This window comes from Zalophus californianus, chromosome 11 (assembly GCF_009762305.2).
Source record: "Zalophus californianus isolate mZalCal1 chromosome 11, mZalCal1.pri.v2, whole genome shotgun sequence".
NCBI classification, from domain to species: domain Eukaryota; kingdom Metazoa; phylum Chordata; class Mammalia; order Carnivora; family Otariidae; genus Zalophus; species Zalophus californianus.
In genome coordinates, this window is record NC_045605.1 from 41,911,612 (window position 1) to 41,928,401 (window position 16,790).

General features: G+C 37.4%; 1 non-coding gene across 1 annotated transcript; it reads right to left on the reverse strand.

Annotated features, from left to right (window-relative positions):
- Nucleotides 1-1,059: 1,059 nt before the first annotated feature.
- LOC113915600 lies at nt 1,060-1,190 on the reverse strand. The gene has a single exon (XR_003517746.1). It is a non-coding gene; the product is annotated as a small nucleolar RNA SNORA72 (small nucleolar RNA).
- Nucleotides 1,191-16,790: the final 15,600 nt, after the last annotated feature.

The window sequence follows — 16,790 nt, forward strand, 5'->3', positions numbered from 1 at the left end:
TGAGAGAAATTAAGGAATACAAAGTATCAAGGTAAGTATTGCTACATCTACTAAATAGAAATTCTGGAATTAATACAGAAATTTTAAGAGAAAAATGATAAAATTATAAAAATTATAAAAATTATAAAATTATAAAAGAATATAATTTCAATGATCTTAAGTCATTTTTTATATTAAAGAATTTGCTAACAAATAGAATGGGATAAAAAGATTTGAGCCTAGAGTATTGTGGCAAAATTTCTGAATTTGAAGAGAAATTACATGAGCTTTCAGAATGGAAAAAATAAACAAGTTGCTTCCAAAGGAATAAGAACTCAGATTGGGATCACATTTGGCTACCACCCATAACAAGCTTGATGATAATGGGGTCTTGCCTTCAAAGTTCAAAGTCAAATTGACCTTTAATTCGTAATTCCAAATCCAATTGTTAGTTTAAAAAAAAACGGAGATATTTTATGTCTCATAGCTACTTATTTTTAAGAGTTTTCTTGAATATATATTTAAACAAAATGGTAAATACATCCGAGATATAAAAAGATTTAACACAAGGCCAGTAGGAACTATAAAGTAGGAAACCAGATAGTTAAAACCAGGGATGACAATGTGTAGTAGGCCTGGAAAGCAGTAGATCCAAACTAGACCGAAAAGTGAATTCATAACTGTTGTCTGCAAGAAGAAAGGGTTTCTTTTTCGTAATTCATTTAATGGCAACTAGTAATCATTAAATTAGTAATGGTTATCTTCAAAAGATATTATATTAGCTGTGCTGTCATTTCTCAAGAATGCTCAGGTACCAGGTGCCTGGGTGGCTCAGTTGGTTAAGCGCCTGCCTTCGGCTCAGGTCATGATCCTGTAGTCCCGGGATCGAGTCCCGCATCGGGCTCCCTGCTCAGCAGGGAGTCTGCTTCTCCCTCTGACCCTACCCCCTCTCATGTGCTCTCTCTTTCTCATTCTCTCTCGCAAATAAAATAAATAAAATCTTTAAAAAAAAAAAGAATGATCAGGTACCTAGGGTCACAGACATTTCCCACATAGGATGCATCATATAAATCAGACTTTGTTTATCACAGCATTTATAAAACCAGACCTAGAGAAAGAAGTAGGTCTGGGGACACGTGCATGGTCTTAATATAGTGTATATTTAACCTCCCCTGATTATTACAAAATTAGAACAGCAAGAATATTTGCAGGAAGAAAGTGGGTTTAATTAGTAGATGGTGTGATTAGGAAAATAAAGATCTTCATATGTTTCCTTAATCAACAAGAAACAAACAAAAAGGGGAGCCTGGGTGGCTCAGTCATTAAGCGTCTGTCTGCCTTTGGCTCAGGTCATGATCCCAGGGTCCTGGGATCCAGCCCTGCATCGGGCTCCCTGCTCAGCGGGAAGCCTGCTTCTCCCTCTCCCACTCCCCCGCTTGTGTTCCCTGGCTTGCTGTGTCGCTCTCTGTCAAATAAATAAATAAAATCTTAAAAAAAAAAAAAAGAAACAAAAGAATAGAACTCTGGAAAACATTTAAAATTAAAAAAAACAAAAACAAACAAAACCTGGGGCACCAGTGTGGCTCAGTTAGTTAAGCATCTGCCTTTGGCTCAGATCATGATCTCAGGGTCCTGGGATGAAGCCCCTCATCAGGTTCTCTGCTCAGTGGGGAGCCTGCTTCTCCCTCTCCCTTTGCCTGCCACTCTGCCTACTTGTGCTCTCTCTGTGTCAAATAAATAAATAAAATCTTTAAAATAAATAAATAAAAATGTAAAAAAAACTAAAACATATTAAAATTATTTATGTAATTTGAAATAATTTTGAGCAAATACTTGAGTATAAGAGAATTCTCTTTAGCTAGACATGTAGAAAATTCTTATCTGAATGACAAATTTCATGAAATAGAATTGAATTTCTTTTCTTTTGTTGAATTATAGTATTGTTTATTTAGAGATATATTTTACCTATTCATAATATTGTTTTCATTTGTTACCTATCTTTAAAATGAAGAGTAGGCTAAATATTGAAGAGAGTTAAGTTTAGTTACAGAACATGAATGTTGTAAATCATGGAACCCCGAAAATGTCTACTTCATGTCATAACTGACAAAAGTAAGAAAAGGAAAAGCAGAGGAGAGAAGCCATATATTAGGTAACTTCCTCTTCTTACATGGCAAGGCATTAGTAGATACTGTTTAACAATTATGGACTAAAAGTAGAGATCTGTATGATTTTACAGTAAAGAAATATAACTACAAGAAGGACAAAAAATTAGAAAAACAAAAATGAGGCTTGGAAAGAAAAGAAAATAGAAGTAGTAGGTGATGTAACTGCTAAATTTCAGCTACAATGGTAAGATGCCTAGAGACAGCATCCAACTGAAGAAAATAAACTGACAAAAAAAATAAAGGTGTAATAACATTTCGGTTTATGGTTGCAACCATAACATTAACTTGTAAAATTTGTATTAAAAAGTGGGGTAGTGTGCCCCTCAAAGAAGTGGGGCAGAGGGAAAAGCAGAAAGCATTTTAATCTTGTGTATGCCCCTTTCTACTATTTGAAATTGTAAATCAGGAACACGTATTATTATTACTATAATAATACAAATTAAAAGATCAAAAATTATAAAAATGTATGTACACACATACATCTGTCTATGCACATACATACACATGTATATAGACACATGCATATGCATTAATAGATATGCATATGTATGTACATATCCATGCTTTGAGATCTTTTCCCTTTGAGAGTATTAGTAAGACTCATATAGGTACGTATTTTCAGACATCTAATGCTGTCTTTAATTAAAAGATGTATGCTTCTACTTGTAAAATCCTGTGTCACCACTTCCACTTCTCCCTAAGGGTGAGGCAAATTCTAGGAATTATAAATATATATGGTATAATAAGTTGTATTCTCCATTAGATACACAAAGTTAATCTCATTACTCTCAGGATGGGGTGGTATATTCAGTTTCATGGGCTTCATTATATTCTCGTTGATCATTAGGCTTAAAAATGCAGTTTTTCTCTCATGAAACAAGCTGAACTGTTACCCATCCAGAGGCTTTCTTGTGCCCTGGTTGCTGTTCTGAAGAGGATTTTAATCACTCTGTAAAACAGCTTTTGAGGGTAATTACTTTAACACGGTAAAATCCCACAGCACAGAAATTTGGCCAGATCATGATAAAAACATGACTCAGAACAACTGCGCAGCTGGAGTATTTGATCAGAATATTCCCTTGCCTCATCCAAACTGTTCCAGGAGGTAACTTGGATAAATTTATATATATATATATATATATATATATATATATATATATATATATATACACACACACACACAATATACACACATACACATATACATTATATATATAAATTTTAAATGTATAAAGATGTTATAATATATACACATACACATGCATACATAAAACATTTTCTTTATCCAGGCATCCAGTGAAGGACATTTAGGTTATTTCCGTATCTTGGCTATTGTAAGTAATGCTACAATGAACATGGGAGTGCAGATATCTCTTCAAGATGCTGATTTTAATTCCTTCAGGTGTATTCCCAGGAGTGGGATTATTGGATCATATGGAAGTTCAACTTTTAATTTTTTGAGGAACTGCGATACTGTTTTCCGTAATGGCTGTACCAATTTACATCCCCACCAAGAGTGTGTAAGAGTTCCCTTTTCTCCACATTCTTACCATCATTTGTTCTCTTGTCTTTTTGATACTAGCCATTCTGAGAGGTGTGAGGTAATAGCTCATTGTGGGTTTTTTTAAAGATTTTATTAATTTGAGAGAGAGCACCCACAAGCAGAGAGGGGCAGAGGAAGGAGAGTGGCAGAAGAGCAGAGGGGCAGAGGGAGAGGGAGAAGCAGACTCCCCGCTGAGTCCAATGAGGGGCTCGATCCCAGACCCTGAGATCATGACCTGAGCCGAAGACAGACGCTTAACCAGCTGAGCACCTAGGCACCCCCTCATTGTGGTCTTGACTTACATTTCCCTGATGATTCCCTGATGTTGTTGAGTACCTTTTCATATACCTGTTGGCCATCTGTATATCTGCTTTGGAAAAAATCTCCATTTAGGTCCTTTGTCCAAATTTCCTTGGGTTATTTGTTTTTTTTGCTATTGAGTTGTATGAGTTCTTTATATATTTTGGATCTTAATCTCTTGTGAGATCTATGATTTGTGAATATTTTTTCCCATTCTGTAGGTTGCCTTTTGAATTTGTTGATTATTTCCTTTGCTGTGCAGAACTTCTTTAGTTTAATGTGGTTACACTTGTTTATTTTAGTTTTTGTAGCATGTGCTTTTGGTGTCTTATCAAAGAAACCATTGCCAACACCAATATCAAGGATCTTTTTTCCTATTTTTCCTTCTAGGAGTTTTGCAGTTTCAGGTCTTACATTTAAGTCTTTGATCCATTTTGAATTTTTTTTTTCTGTGTGGCATAACGTAGTGGTCCAGTTTCATTCTTTCACATGTGGGTATTCAGTTTTCCCAACAGCATTCTGGAGATATTATACTACCTGATTTCAAGATATTGTACAAAGTTGTAGCAATCAGAAAAGTATGGCAATGACACAAATACATAAATAAATACAGAAAAGTATGGCACTGACCTAGACCAGTGGAAGAGATAGCCCAGACATAAACGCATGCATACACAATCAACTAATTTTTAACCAGGGCTAAAGAACACACAATGGGGAAAGGACTATTTCTTCAATAAATGGTAGCAGAAAATCTACTATCACCTTCTTTATGAAGCCTTTCTTAATCATCTCAGTTCACATGCATTTGTGTACTCAGTCATTCATGAGTGCCATGAATGAACATAGTTTACTAAGCACTAATTATTTTTCAGGTAATAAGATACACATATAAATAAAAGTTATAGACCTTGTCCTCAAGCAACCCATAGTCTAGTGAGCAAAACAGATATGTAGGCAAGTCAACACATAACATAGTAAAGGAAATAAGGTGCTCTTGATGGAGGGAAGCTTAGAATGCTTTAGGAGCACAGACTGATATCCAACACAGTCTTGTGAGAAAGGAGAAAAAGTAGTGGTCAGGATTCTAGAAGGAATCCTGAATTTAATTGTAAAGGATGATTAAGAGTTAATTAGGCAAAGAAGAGTACAATGTTCTAGGCAGAGGACACCAATAAAACATATATTAACTGTACTCCTGACTTGCATAGTTTTCTAGTTTGTGTTCCTAAAGAATTTCCTTGGCTGCTTGTAGAGAATGGGTGAGTGAGTCAAAGTTGGAAGCAGAGAACCACATGGAGACTTTTTGCAGTAATCTGTGTGAAAGAAGACTGTGGCTTGGACCATGGTTGCAAAAGAAATAAAAAGGCTAGGAGGGATTTGTGATATATTATGGAAGAAGAAATAGCATAAGTAGGTGATGGGTTATTTGCTGGGAAGTGAAGGAAAAATGGGAAGAAAAAATCATTCCCACCACCCAGATAACAGTGGTATTTTTTACTGAGAAAAGGCAGTATGGTGAACAATATGTTTGGCACGAGGGAGATAATAATGTGGTATTTTCATATATCATTTATCTCTAATAAGTAAAGCAGAACTCTTAAGAGTCCTAAATATGGCATGTTGTTAAAAGAATAACTCTTTCAGGGGTTAAGGTATAGTACTAAGAAAATTAACTTCATTTAAGTTATGTAAAGTAATTTTAGTATCAGATATGTAGTTAAGTGTAGAGGAAATTCACAGTCATAAATAATTCAGGAGTACAGGGAGAATGAGGTGAGGTGGTAGGAGCCAGGGGTAATTTCATTCAACCAAGGGACATGGTTTTGTCTGGAACATAGCCTTCATATGTTGGAATGGTGGAGGCATAGGTTGAGAGAGGGGAATGAGGGATATGCATACTTCTGCTTTCTGGAAGTGCCAGAAGCCTGATTAAAAGCAGTGAATGGCTTTTCTTTGTTCTTAGGTAATACAAGCTACTCTCAAATCTCACCCTGCACTCCAGCCATACTGATCCTTTTTCTGTTCCTTGAACAAGCCCCTCTTCATGATTTTGCAATTGCTATTTCCCCTGCCTTGAGTGTCCCTCATCCAGCCCTTTGATGATTTGGCTCAGTCCCATTTTTTAGGTTTCAACATAAATGCCCACTCTTCAGAGCAGGTTTCCTTTATTACTCTAGCCAACTTTGGCAAGTTGTTTCTCCACACCATGGTACTATCATAGTCTGTGTGTTCATATTTCATTGTTCCCAGAATGTAATCTCCATGAAGGCAAGCTTTGGCTTTATTCGCTGTAGTTCAAAGCCAGCCATAAAAGATGATGACTAAACATTGTTATTTGACTGAAAAATAAAGTTTAAATACTACAAAGCAAATCAGAAGTACAGTTAATATATGTTTTAATGATTTCCTCTGCCTAGAAAGCTCTTTACATTCTTCTTAGCATGATTAACTCACACTTGTTCCTCACAATTGAATTCAGATATTATTTATAGAAATCTCTAGTCACTTTTTCTCCTTTCTTATTAGACCGGTTGCATGTTCCTCTGTGTCCCTAGACCATTCTATGTTCTCTCTATCAAAACCCCTTGATTTATTTTATTGTGTTGTACTCTTGATTTGTTAGGACTAAATAATCCCCATCTGTATGTAAACATGCTGTGATATATATCATCTTAAAATGATTTTAAATCCCTCCTATAACACTGCATTCATTTTAGGTGTCACCCTATTCTATGTTTTCCTTTACAGTAGAGATTTTTAAAAGGCTTGCCTGTATTTCCTGTCTGTGTTCTCTCTTCCTATTTTCTCTTACATCTATATCAGTTAGATTTTTGTCAAAAAAAAAATCAAATTAAAAAAAAAGCAACTCCCAGGACACTACTCTTGTCAAGGTCACTAATGACCTCCCACATTTCTAATTCTGATACCAATTTTCAGACTTCACCTTAAACAATGTATCAGTAGCATTTTCAACCAGTGATCACCCCATTCCTAAAATGCTTTGCTCCTGGCCTCCAAACCACACTACTCATTGATTCTTCTTTTCATAAATGCCGGTTCCTTCTTGTCTTTCTAAAGTCTCAATGTTAAAGACCCTCATTCACTCCCTAATAGGCTAATTATTCCCCAATTCATACCCTTAGCCCTAATCTCTAATGCCGTTGATTTTCTAATTAATGTTTCTAATCCTTAATTTTCACTGACCTTGCCCCAAACTGAAGCCTTTTTGCTCCCCAAAACCTGCTCCTTCTCCAATCTTCTTTATCTGAGTAAATAGAATCCTCATTCTTCCAGTGGTTGAGGCCAGAATCCTTAGAGTTATACTAAATCGTTCTCTTTTTCTCACCACCACATTTAATCCATCAACCAAGCCTTTTTTTTAATTTTTTTTTTTTATTGTTATGTTAATCACCATACATTACATCATTAGCTTTTGATGTAGTGTTCCATGATTCATTGTTTGTGCATAACACCCAGTGCTCCACGCAGAATGTGCCCTCTTTAATACCCATCACCAGGCTAACCCATCCCCCACTCCCCTCCCCTCTAGAACCCTCAGTTTGTTTTTCAGAGTCCATCGTCTCTCATGGTTCGTTTCCCCCTCCAACTTACTCCCCTTCATTCTTCCCCACCTGCTATCTTCTTTTTTTTTTAACATATATTGCATTATTTGTTTCAGAGGTACAGATCTGTGATTCAACAGTCTTGCACAATTCACAGCGCTCACCATAGCACATACCCTCCCCAATGTCTATCACCCAGCCACCCCCTCCCTCCCACCCCCCACCACTCCAGCAACCCTCCGTTTGTTTCCTGAGATTAGGAATTCCTCATATCAGTGAGGTCATATGATACATGTCTTTCTCTGATTGACTTATTTTACTCAGCATAACACCCTCCAGTTCCATCCACGTTGCATCAACCAAACCTTTAGATTATATCTGTAATTAGACTGCTTTTCTCCACTCCATCAGTGCCATCCCAGACGATGTAAACCTCATCTGTAGCCTAGAGCTCTGTACTACAATGACCCCCTATTTTACACTGTTAGCTTCTTTGCCTGTTTGGAGTCTGTTCTCCACTCAGCAAACATAATGAAATAATCCTCATAAAGAGATGTCTGATCAATTTCCCCTCGCCTCAAAAACCTGTAAAACATTTGATATCTCTCCTAAAACACCCACTGATTTAAAAAAAAACATTCTAGAGCTAGATTTGTATGTCTAAATCATGTCATTCATTGTCTTCCCCTACAATTTTGGTTATTTATTTTATTATTATTATGATATGTTAATCACCATGCATTACATCATTAGTTTTTGATGTAGTGTTCCATGATTCATTGTTTGCATATAACACCCAGTGTTCAATGCAGTACATGCCCTATTTAATACCCATCACCAGGCTAACCCATCTCCCACCACCCTCCCCACTAGAACCCTCAGTTTGTTTCTCAGAGTCCATAATCTCATGTTCGTCTCCCCCTCTGAATTCCCCCACTTCATTCTTCCCTTCCTGCTATCTTCTTCTTCTTCTTCTTTTTTTAACATAGAATGTATTATTTGTTTCAGAGGTACAGGTCTGTGATTCAACAGTCTTACACAATTCACAGCGTTCACCATAGCACATAAACTCCCCCATGTCTATCACCCAGCCACCCCATCCCTCTACCCCCCACCAATCCAGTAATTCTGTTTGTTTCCTGAGATTAAGAATTCCTCATATCAGTGAGGTCATATGATACATGTTTTTCTCTGACTTATTTCGCTCAGCATAATACCCTCCAGTTCCATCCACGTCGTTGCAAATGGCAAGATTTTATTCCTTTTGATGGCTATATAATATTCCATCGTATATATATATACCACCCCTTATCCATTCATCTGTCGGACTATTTGGCTCTTTCCACAGTTTGCCTATTGTGGACATTGCTGCTTTAAACATCAGGGTGCACGTAGCCCTTTGGATCACTACATTTGTATCTTTGGTGTAAATACCCAGTAGTGCAATTGCTGGGTCGTAGGGTAGCTCTATTTTCAATTTTTTGAGAAACCTCCATACTGTTTTCCAAAGTGGTTGTACCAGCTTGCATTCCCACCAACAGTGTAGGGGGGTTCACCTTTCTCAGCATCCCCGCCAACATCTGTCATTTCCTGACTTGTTCAATTTACCCATTCTAACTGGTGTGAGGTGATTAACTCATTGAGGTTTTGATTTAGATTTCCCTGATGTCAAGTGATGCTGAGCACTTTTTCATATGTCTGTTGGCCATTTGGATGTCTTTGGAAAAATGTCTGTTCATGTCTTCTGCCCATTGCTTGATTGGATCATTTGTTCTTTGGAAGTTGAGTTTGATAAGTTCTTTATAGATTTTGGAAACTAGCCCTTTATCTGATATGTCATTTGCAAATATCTTCTCCCATTCCGTCAGTTGTCTTTTGGTTTTGTTGACTGTTTCCTTTGCTGTCCCAATAGTTCATTTTTGCCCTTGCTTCCCTTGCCTTTGGTGATGGTTCTAGGAAGAAGTTGCTGCAGCTGAGGTCGAAGAGGTTGCTGCCTGTGTTCTCCTTTAGGATTTTGATGGACTCCTGTCTCACATTTAGGTCTTTCAACCATTTTGAGTCTATTTTTGTGTGTGGTGTAAGGAAATGGTCCAGTTTCATTCTCCTGCAAGTGGCTGTCCAATTTTGCCAATTCCATTTGGTGCAGAGTCTGTCTTTTTTCCATTGGACATTCTTTCCTGCTTTGTCAAAGATGAGTTGACCATAGAGTTGAGGGTCCATTTCTGGGCTCTTGATTCTGTTCCATTGATCTATGTGTCTGTTTTTGTGCCAGTACCATACTGTCTTGATGATGACAGCTTTGTCATAGAGCTTGAAGTCCAGAATTGGGATGCCACCAGATTTGCTTTTCTTTTTCAACATTCCTCTGGCTATTCAGAGTCTTTTCTGGTTCCATACAAATTTGAGGATTATTTGCTCCATTTCTTTGAAAAAAGTGGATGGTATTTTGATGGGGATTGTATTGAAATGTGTAGATTGCTTTAGGTAGCATTGACATCTTCACAATATTTGTTCTTATAATCCATGAGAATGGAATGTTTTTCCTTTTCTTTGTGTCTTCCTCAATTTCTTTCATGAGTATTTTATAGTTTTCTGAGTACAGATTCTTTGCCTCTTTGGTTAGATTTATTAATAGGTATCTTATGGTTTTGGGAGCAGTTGTAAATGGCATCAACTCCTTAATTTCTCTTTCTTCTGTCTTCTTGTTGGTGTATAGGAATGCCACTGATTTCTGTGGATTGATTTTATATCCTGCCACTTTACTGAATTCCTGTATGAGTTCTAGCACTTTTGGGGTGGAGTCTTTTGGGTTTTCCACGTAAAGTATCATATTATCTGCAAAGAGTGAGAGTTTGACTTCTTCTTTGCCAATTTGGATGCCTTTTATTTCTTTCAGTTACCTGACTGCTGTGACCAGGACTTCTAATATTATGTTGAATAGCAGTGGTGAGAGTGGACATCCCTGCCGTGTTCCTGACCTTAGGGGGAAAGCTCTCAGTTTTTCCCCATTGAGAATGATATTTGTTGTGGGTTTTTCATAGATAGCTTTTATGATATTGAGGTATGTATCATCTATCCCTGTACTTTGAAGAGTTTTGATCAAGAAAGTATGGTGTACTTTATCAAATGCTTTTTCTGCATCTACGGAGAGGATCATATGATTCTTGTTCTTTCTTTTGTTAATGTATGGTATCACATTGATTGATTTGCAGATGTTGAACCACCTTGCAGCCCAGGGATAAATCCCACTTGGTTGTGGTGAATAATCCTTTTAATGTACTGTTGGATCCTATTGGCTAGTATTTTGGTGAGAATTTTTGCCTCCATGTTCATCAAGGATATGGGTCTATAATTCTTTTTGATGGGGTCTTTGTCTGGTTTTGGGATCAAGGTAATGGTGGCATCATAAAATGAGTTTGGAAGTTTTCCTTCCATTTCTATTTTTTTGGAACAGTTTCAGAAGAATAGGTATTAATTCTTCTTTAAATGTTTGGTAGAATTCCCCTGGGAAGCCATCTGGCCCTGGGCTTTTGTTTGCTGGGAGATTTTTGATGACTGCTTCAATTTCATTAGGGGTTATAGGTCTGTGCAGGTTTTCTATTTCTTCCTGGTTCAGTTTTGGTAGTTGATACATCTCTAGGAATGCAACCATTTCTTCCAGATTATCTAATTTACTGGCATAGGGTGGCTCATAATGTGTTCTTATAATTGCTTGTATTTCCTTGGTGTTGGTTGTGATCTCTCCTCTTTCATTCATGATTTTATTTATTTGGGTCCGTTGTGTTTTCTTTTTGATAAGTCTGGCCAGGGGTTTATCAATCTTGTTAATTCTTTCAAAGAATCAGCTCCTTGTTTCATTGATCTGTTCTACTGTTCTTTTAGTTTCTATTTCATTGATTTCTGCTCTGATCTTTATTATTTCTCTTCTCCTGCTGGGTTTAGGCTTTATTTGCTGTTCTTTCTCCAGCTTCTTTAGGTGTAGGGTTAGGTTGTGTATTGGAGACCTTTCTTGTTTCTTGAGAAAGGCTTGTATTGCTATATACTTTCCTCTCAGGACTGCCTTTGCTGCATCCCAAATATTTTGAACAGTTGTGTTTTCATTTTCATTGGTTTCCATGAATTTTTTTAATTATTCTTTAGTTTCCTGGTTGACCCATTCATTCTTTAGTAGGATACTCTTTAGCCTCCATGTATTTGAGTTCTTTCCGACTTTCCCCCTGTGATTGAGTTCTATTTTCAAAGCACTGTGGTCTGAAAATATGCAGGGAATAATCCCAATCTTTTGGTACCAGTTGAGACCTGATTTGTAACCAAGGTTGAGATCTATTCTGGAGAATGTTCCATGGGCACTAGAGAGGAATGTGTATTCCATTGCTTTGGGATGGAATGTTCTGAATATACCTGTAAAGTCCATTTGGTCCGGTGTGTCATTTAAAGTCTTTATTTCCTTATTGAACTTTTGCTTAGATGATCTGTCCATTTCAGTGAGGGGAATGTGACGTCCCCAACTATTATTTTATTATTGTTAATGTGTTTCTTTGCTTTTGTTATTAATTGGCTTATATAAATGGCTGCTTCCATGATAGAGGCATAAATATTTACAATTGTTAGATATTCTTGTTGGATAGACCCTTTAAGTATGATAAAGTGTCCTTCCTCATCTCTTATTACAGTCTTTAGTTTAAAATCTAATTTGTCTGATATAAGGATTGCCACCCCCAGCTTTCTTTTGGTGTCCATTAGCATGGTAAATGGTTTTCCACCCCCTCACTTTCAGTGTGGGGGTGTCTTTGGGTCTAAAATGAGTCTCTTGCAGACAGCCCATTGATGAGTTTTGTTTTTTTATCCAACCTGATACCCTGTGTCTTTTGGTTGGGGCATAGCCCATTTACATTCAGAATAACTATTGAAAGATATGAATTTAGTGCCATTGTATTGCCTAAGGTGACTGTTACTGTATATTGTCTGTGTTCCTTTTTGGACTGTGTTGCTTTTAGGCTCTTTCTTGGCTTAGAGGACCCCTTTCAATATTTTTGTAGGGCTGGTTTCGTGTTTGTGAATTTCTTTAGTTTTTGTTTGTCCTAGAAGTTTTATCTCTCCTATTTTCAATGACAGCCTAGCTGGATATAGTATTCTTGGCGGCATATTTTTCTCATTTAGTGCTCTGAAGATATCATGCCAATCCTTTCTGGCCTGCCAGGTCTCTGTGGATAGGTCTGTTGCCAATTTAATGTTTCTACCATTGGAGGTTACATATCTCTTCTCCTGAGCTGCTTTCAGGATTTTCTCTTTGTCTCTGAGACTCATAAGTTTTACTGTTAGATGTTGGGGTATTGACCTATTTTTATTGATTTTGAGGGGGGTTCTCTGTGCCTCCTGGATTTTGATGCCTGTTTCCTTCCCCACATTAGGGAAGTTCTCAGCTATGATTTGCTCCAATATACCTTCTGCCCCTCTCTTTCTTCTTCTTCTGGAATCCCAATTATTCTAATATTTTTTCATCTTATGGTATCACTTATCTCTTGAATTCTGCCCTTGTGATCCACTAGTTGTTTATCTCTCTTTTTCTCAGCTTCTTTATTTTCCATCATTTGGTCTTCTATATCACTAATTCTCTCTTTTGCCTCATATATCCTAGCAGGTAGAGCCTCCTTTTTTATTGCACCTCATTAATAGCCTTTTTGATTTCAACTTAGTTAGATTTTATTTCTTTTATTTCTCCAGAAAGCGTTTCTCTAATAACTGCCATACTTTATTCAAGCTCAGCTAGTATCTTTAAAATCATAATTCTGAACCCTAGTTCTGACATCTTACTAATGTCTGTATTGAGTAGTTCCCTGGCAGTTGGTACTGCCTTTTTCTTTTTCTTGAGGTGATTTTTTCCGTCTTGTCATTTTGTCCAGAGGAGAATAGATGAAAGAGGGAACAAAATGCTAATAGGGTAATAACAACCCCAGAAAAATATACACTAAACAAATCAGAGGAGATCTCAAACTGGGGGAAAAGAGAGGGAAAGAAAGAAAAAAGAAAAAGAATAAGCTTTAAAAAAAGGAGTATGATCAAATATGATCAGGCTGATGCATAGATCAGTGCCACACACTAGTTTTGGGGCATATTTTGGTCTGTTAGAAGTAAGTGCCTCCCAAAATTTAAAGAAAGAAAAACTTATATATGTACAAAAATAAATGTTAATATGATGAAGGGATGGAATATGACTGTAAAGATGAAAATTATAAAAGATTTTATAAAAGGAATTGATAAGATAAGATGCTGGTTGAAAAAAGACATAAGAGGATTAAAAAAAGAAAAAAAAGGGAGAGAATATGATCAGGCAGGAGCCTAGAACAAAGCCACACACTAGAGATTAGGGTATATTTTGGTCTGTTAAAAGAAACTGTACCTCAAAATTTTAAAGAGAGAACAAGTTTTATATATATATATGTATATATGTATATATACATATATATATACACCAAAAATAAGGGTAAGTACTATGAAGGGATAGAATATGACTCTAAATATGAAAAATAAAAAATATTTTTTAAAAAACGGATTGATAAGATGTTGGTTGAAAAGGGAAAAAGAAAAATTCAAAAAAAAAGAAAGAAAAAAAAAGTTAAAAAAAAATTAGCTTCGAAGTAGTAAAGAATCATGGGGAAAAAGCCATGAATTCTATGTGCAGTATTCCCCTAGTGCTGGAGTTCTGCCGTTCTCATTGATCGGTAAATTTAGTCTTGACCTGCTGTTCTTGCTGATCTTCTGGGGTAGGGTCATCTTGCCGTGGTTCTCAGATGTCTTTGCCGGAGGCGGAATTGCCCCGCCCTTGCTGGTCCGGGCTCAGTAATCTGCTCGGGTTTTCTCTCAGGAGCTTTTGTTCCCTGCAAGCTTTCTGTACAGCATTGCAGGATGAGAGTGAAAATGGCAGCCTCCCAATCTCTGCCGCAGAGGAGCCGAGAACCCGGGACCCCACTCCTCAGTGAGCCCCCAGAGAAAAGCAGTCAGTCACTCCTGTCTTCCCGGTCTCCGGTTGCACTCTGTGCTCACCTGGCCTGTGACTGAGCATTTCTATCTCTGGCACACGACACCGTGTGGAGTCTCCAAACCCAGCAGATCCCGGCAGTGCACTCCCGCACAGCTCCTCCTGAGGGAGGAAGGGGAGTCTCCCTGGATCTGCCGCTTGTTGGGTCCCTGCTGGAAGAGCAGTGACCTGACTGTGCCATGGAATATGGTTTATGGCAGCCCCGAGCTGAGAGCCTACTCCTCGGCTCTGTCTCTGCAGCCGGCTTCCCCACGCTGATACCTGGAGCTCTGCTGTACTCAGGAACCCCCGGTCTTTCTGTGACCCCAAGGGTCCTGAGAACACACTGTCCCAGCGAGGGTTCCACCCCCTGGCTTAGCCACTGGAGCGACATCCCTCAGCAGAGCCGACTTCTAAAAGTTCCAATTTTGTGCTCTGCTGCTCTATCACTGGCCAGTAGCGGCTGACAGGGACCCCTTCCCCTGCCATCTATCTTCCCGAATATTGCCTCAGATTCACTTCTCCGCATGTCCTACCTTTTAGAAAGTGGTTGCTTTTCTGTTCAGAGAGTTGCTGCTGTTCTTTTGTTCAATCTCCTGTTGAGTTCATAGGTGTTCAGAATGGTTTGATCCCTATTTAGTTGAATTCCTGGGACCAGATCAAATTTAGGTTTCCTACTCCTCCACCGTCTTGCTTCTTTGGTTAAGTTATTTAACTCTTCTTTGCCTCAGTTTTCCCATGTGTAAAATTTAATAATTAATGTACCACATTCATAACATTACTGTGAGGGTTAATTGGCTTAAAACTGGCAAAGCTCTTGGGATGACGTCTGGCACAAAATTGCTGTGTAACCATTAATTGTGATTCATTGTTGTCCGAAGACCCTACCTGATGTAGGTCCCCAGTCACCATCTGATCTCCCATCACTCTCTCTTTTGTTCATTTGCTCCAGGCTTGATGGTCTCTTGCTGTTTACCAAGCATGCCAGCAAAATCCACTTGCAAATCTCTCTACCTATAAGATTTTTGACTCATATGTTTACATGGAAAACTTTTGCAAATTCCTTGGCTTCTGCTCAAAAAATATTTTATGAAAGTCTCCTTTGCTAATCTTCTTCCATAAAAAAACGTACATTGTCGCATTTCATCTAATTTGCCTTTTTTTATATTGTATGGTTTCTTGTGACAAAGCACATTTTCCTCTATTTGTCTGGATATTATCTGTCTTCCATGTCAGAGTTAATGTCCATGAAGGCAGAAATTTGTTTTTTCAGTACGGTATGCCACAAGCCTTGAAAGATGTGTGGCACATAGGAAGGGATCAACAAAGTTTTGTTAAACTTGTCCTTCAATAATCATAAGCATTTATAATTCATATTGAGGTGTTTACCAGGTGACAATTAATTAACATGTAAAAATGCACCTTATTAGCAAGTTATAATAACAAAGCCCAAACATAATCAATCAACATTTATTGTTTTTTTAGCTTTCATAAAGTAATTTTCCCATAAGTTGCTTAGATACTTTTCTTTCAAGAATTTAATTTCCTGGATCCTTATTTTGATTAATATTTATTCAGGTCTGAGTCCTACAATAACTATAATTACAGCAATTTTGAGAACATCACAATTGTAATGGCCATGTCAATAAAATAGTTATTATTCAAAATAGAAATTATGTTTTGTAAATTCCACTTAAGAAGGTGGACGTTTGGTTCTAAAACATACCCTTCCTGCCAACTAGAAAATGTTATTAACCACAATATCACTGTTACCAGAATGTATCATTCTTTTTTAGCGGGTAGTTTTTTGTAGAGAATACATAGAATATGTTGTAGCTCTTTAGAAAGAATATTTACCATTAAGAACCTTAGGAGATTTTTTAAAAAGATTTATTTATTTATTTTAGAGAGAGAGAGCATTCATGGGAGAGAGGGGGCAAGAGGGAGAGATAGTCTCAAGAAGATTCCGTGTTGAGCATGGAGTCCGTTGGATGATCCCAAGATCATGATCCCATGATCTCAACCTGAGCCAAAACCAAGAGTCCAGAGCTTAACCAACAGAGCCACCCAGGAACCCCTAAGAATCTTAGGAGAGTTTTTAAAACCACAAACCTTCTACTGTCCCATTGCAATCAGGCAGTGTCCAAATCTAAATTTAATAAAGAAAAGAAAATTTTTGGTGAGGCAGTTTTAATTCAATAATATCAGAGTACTTC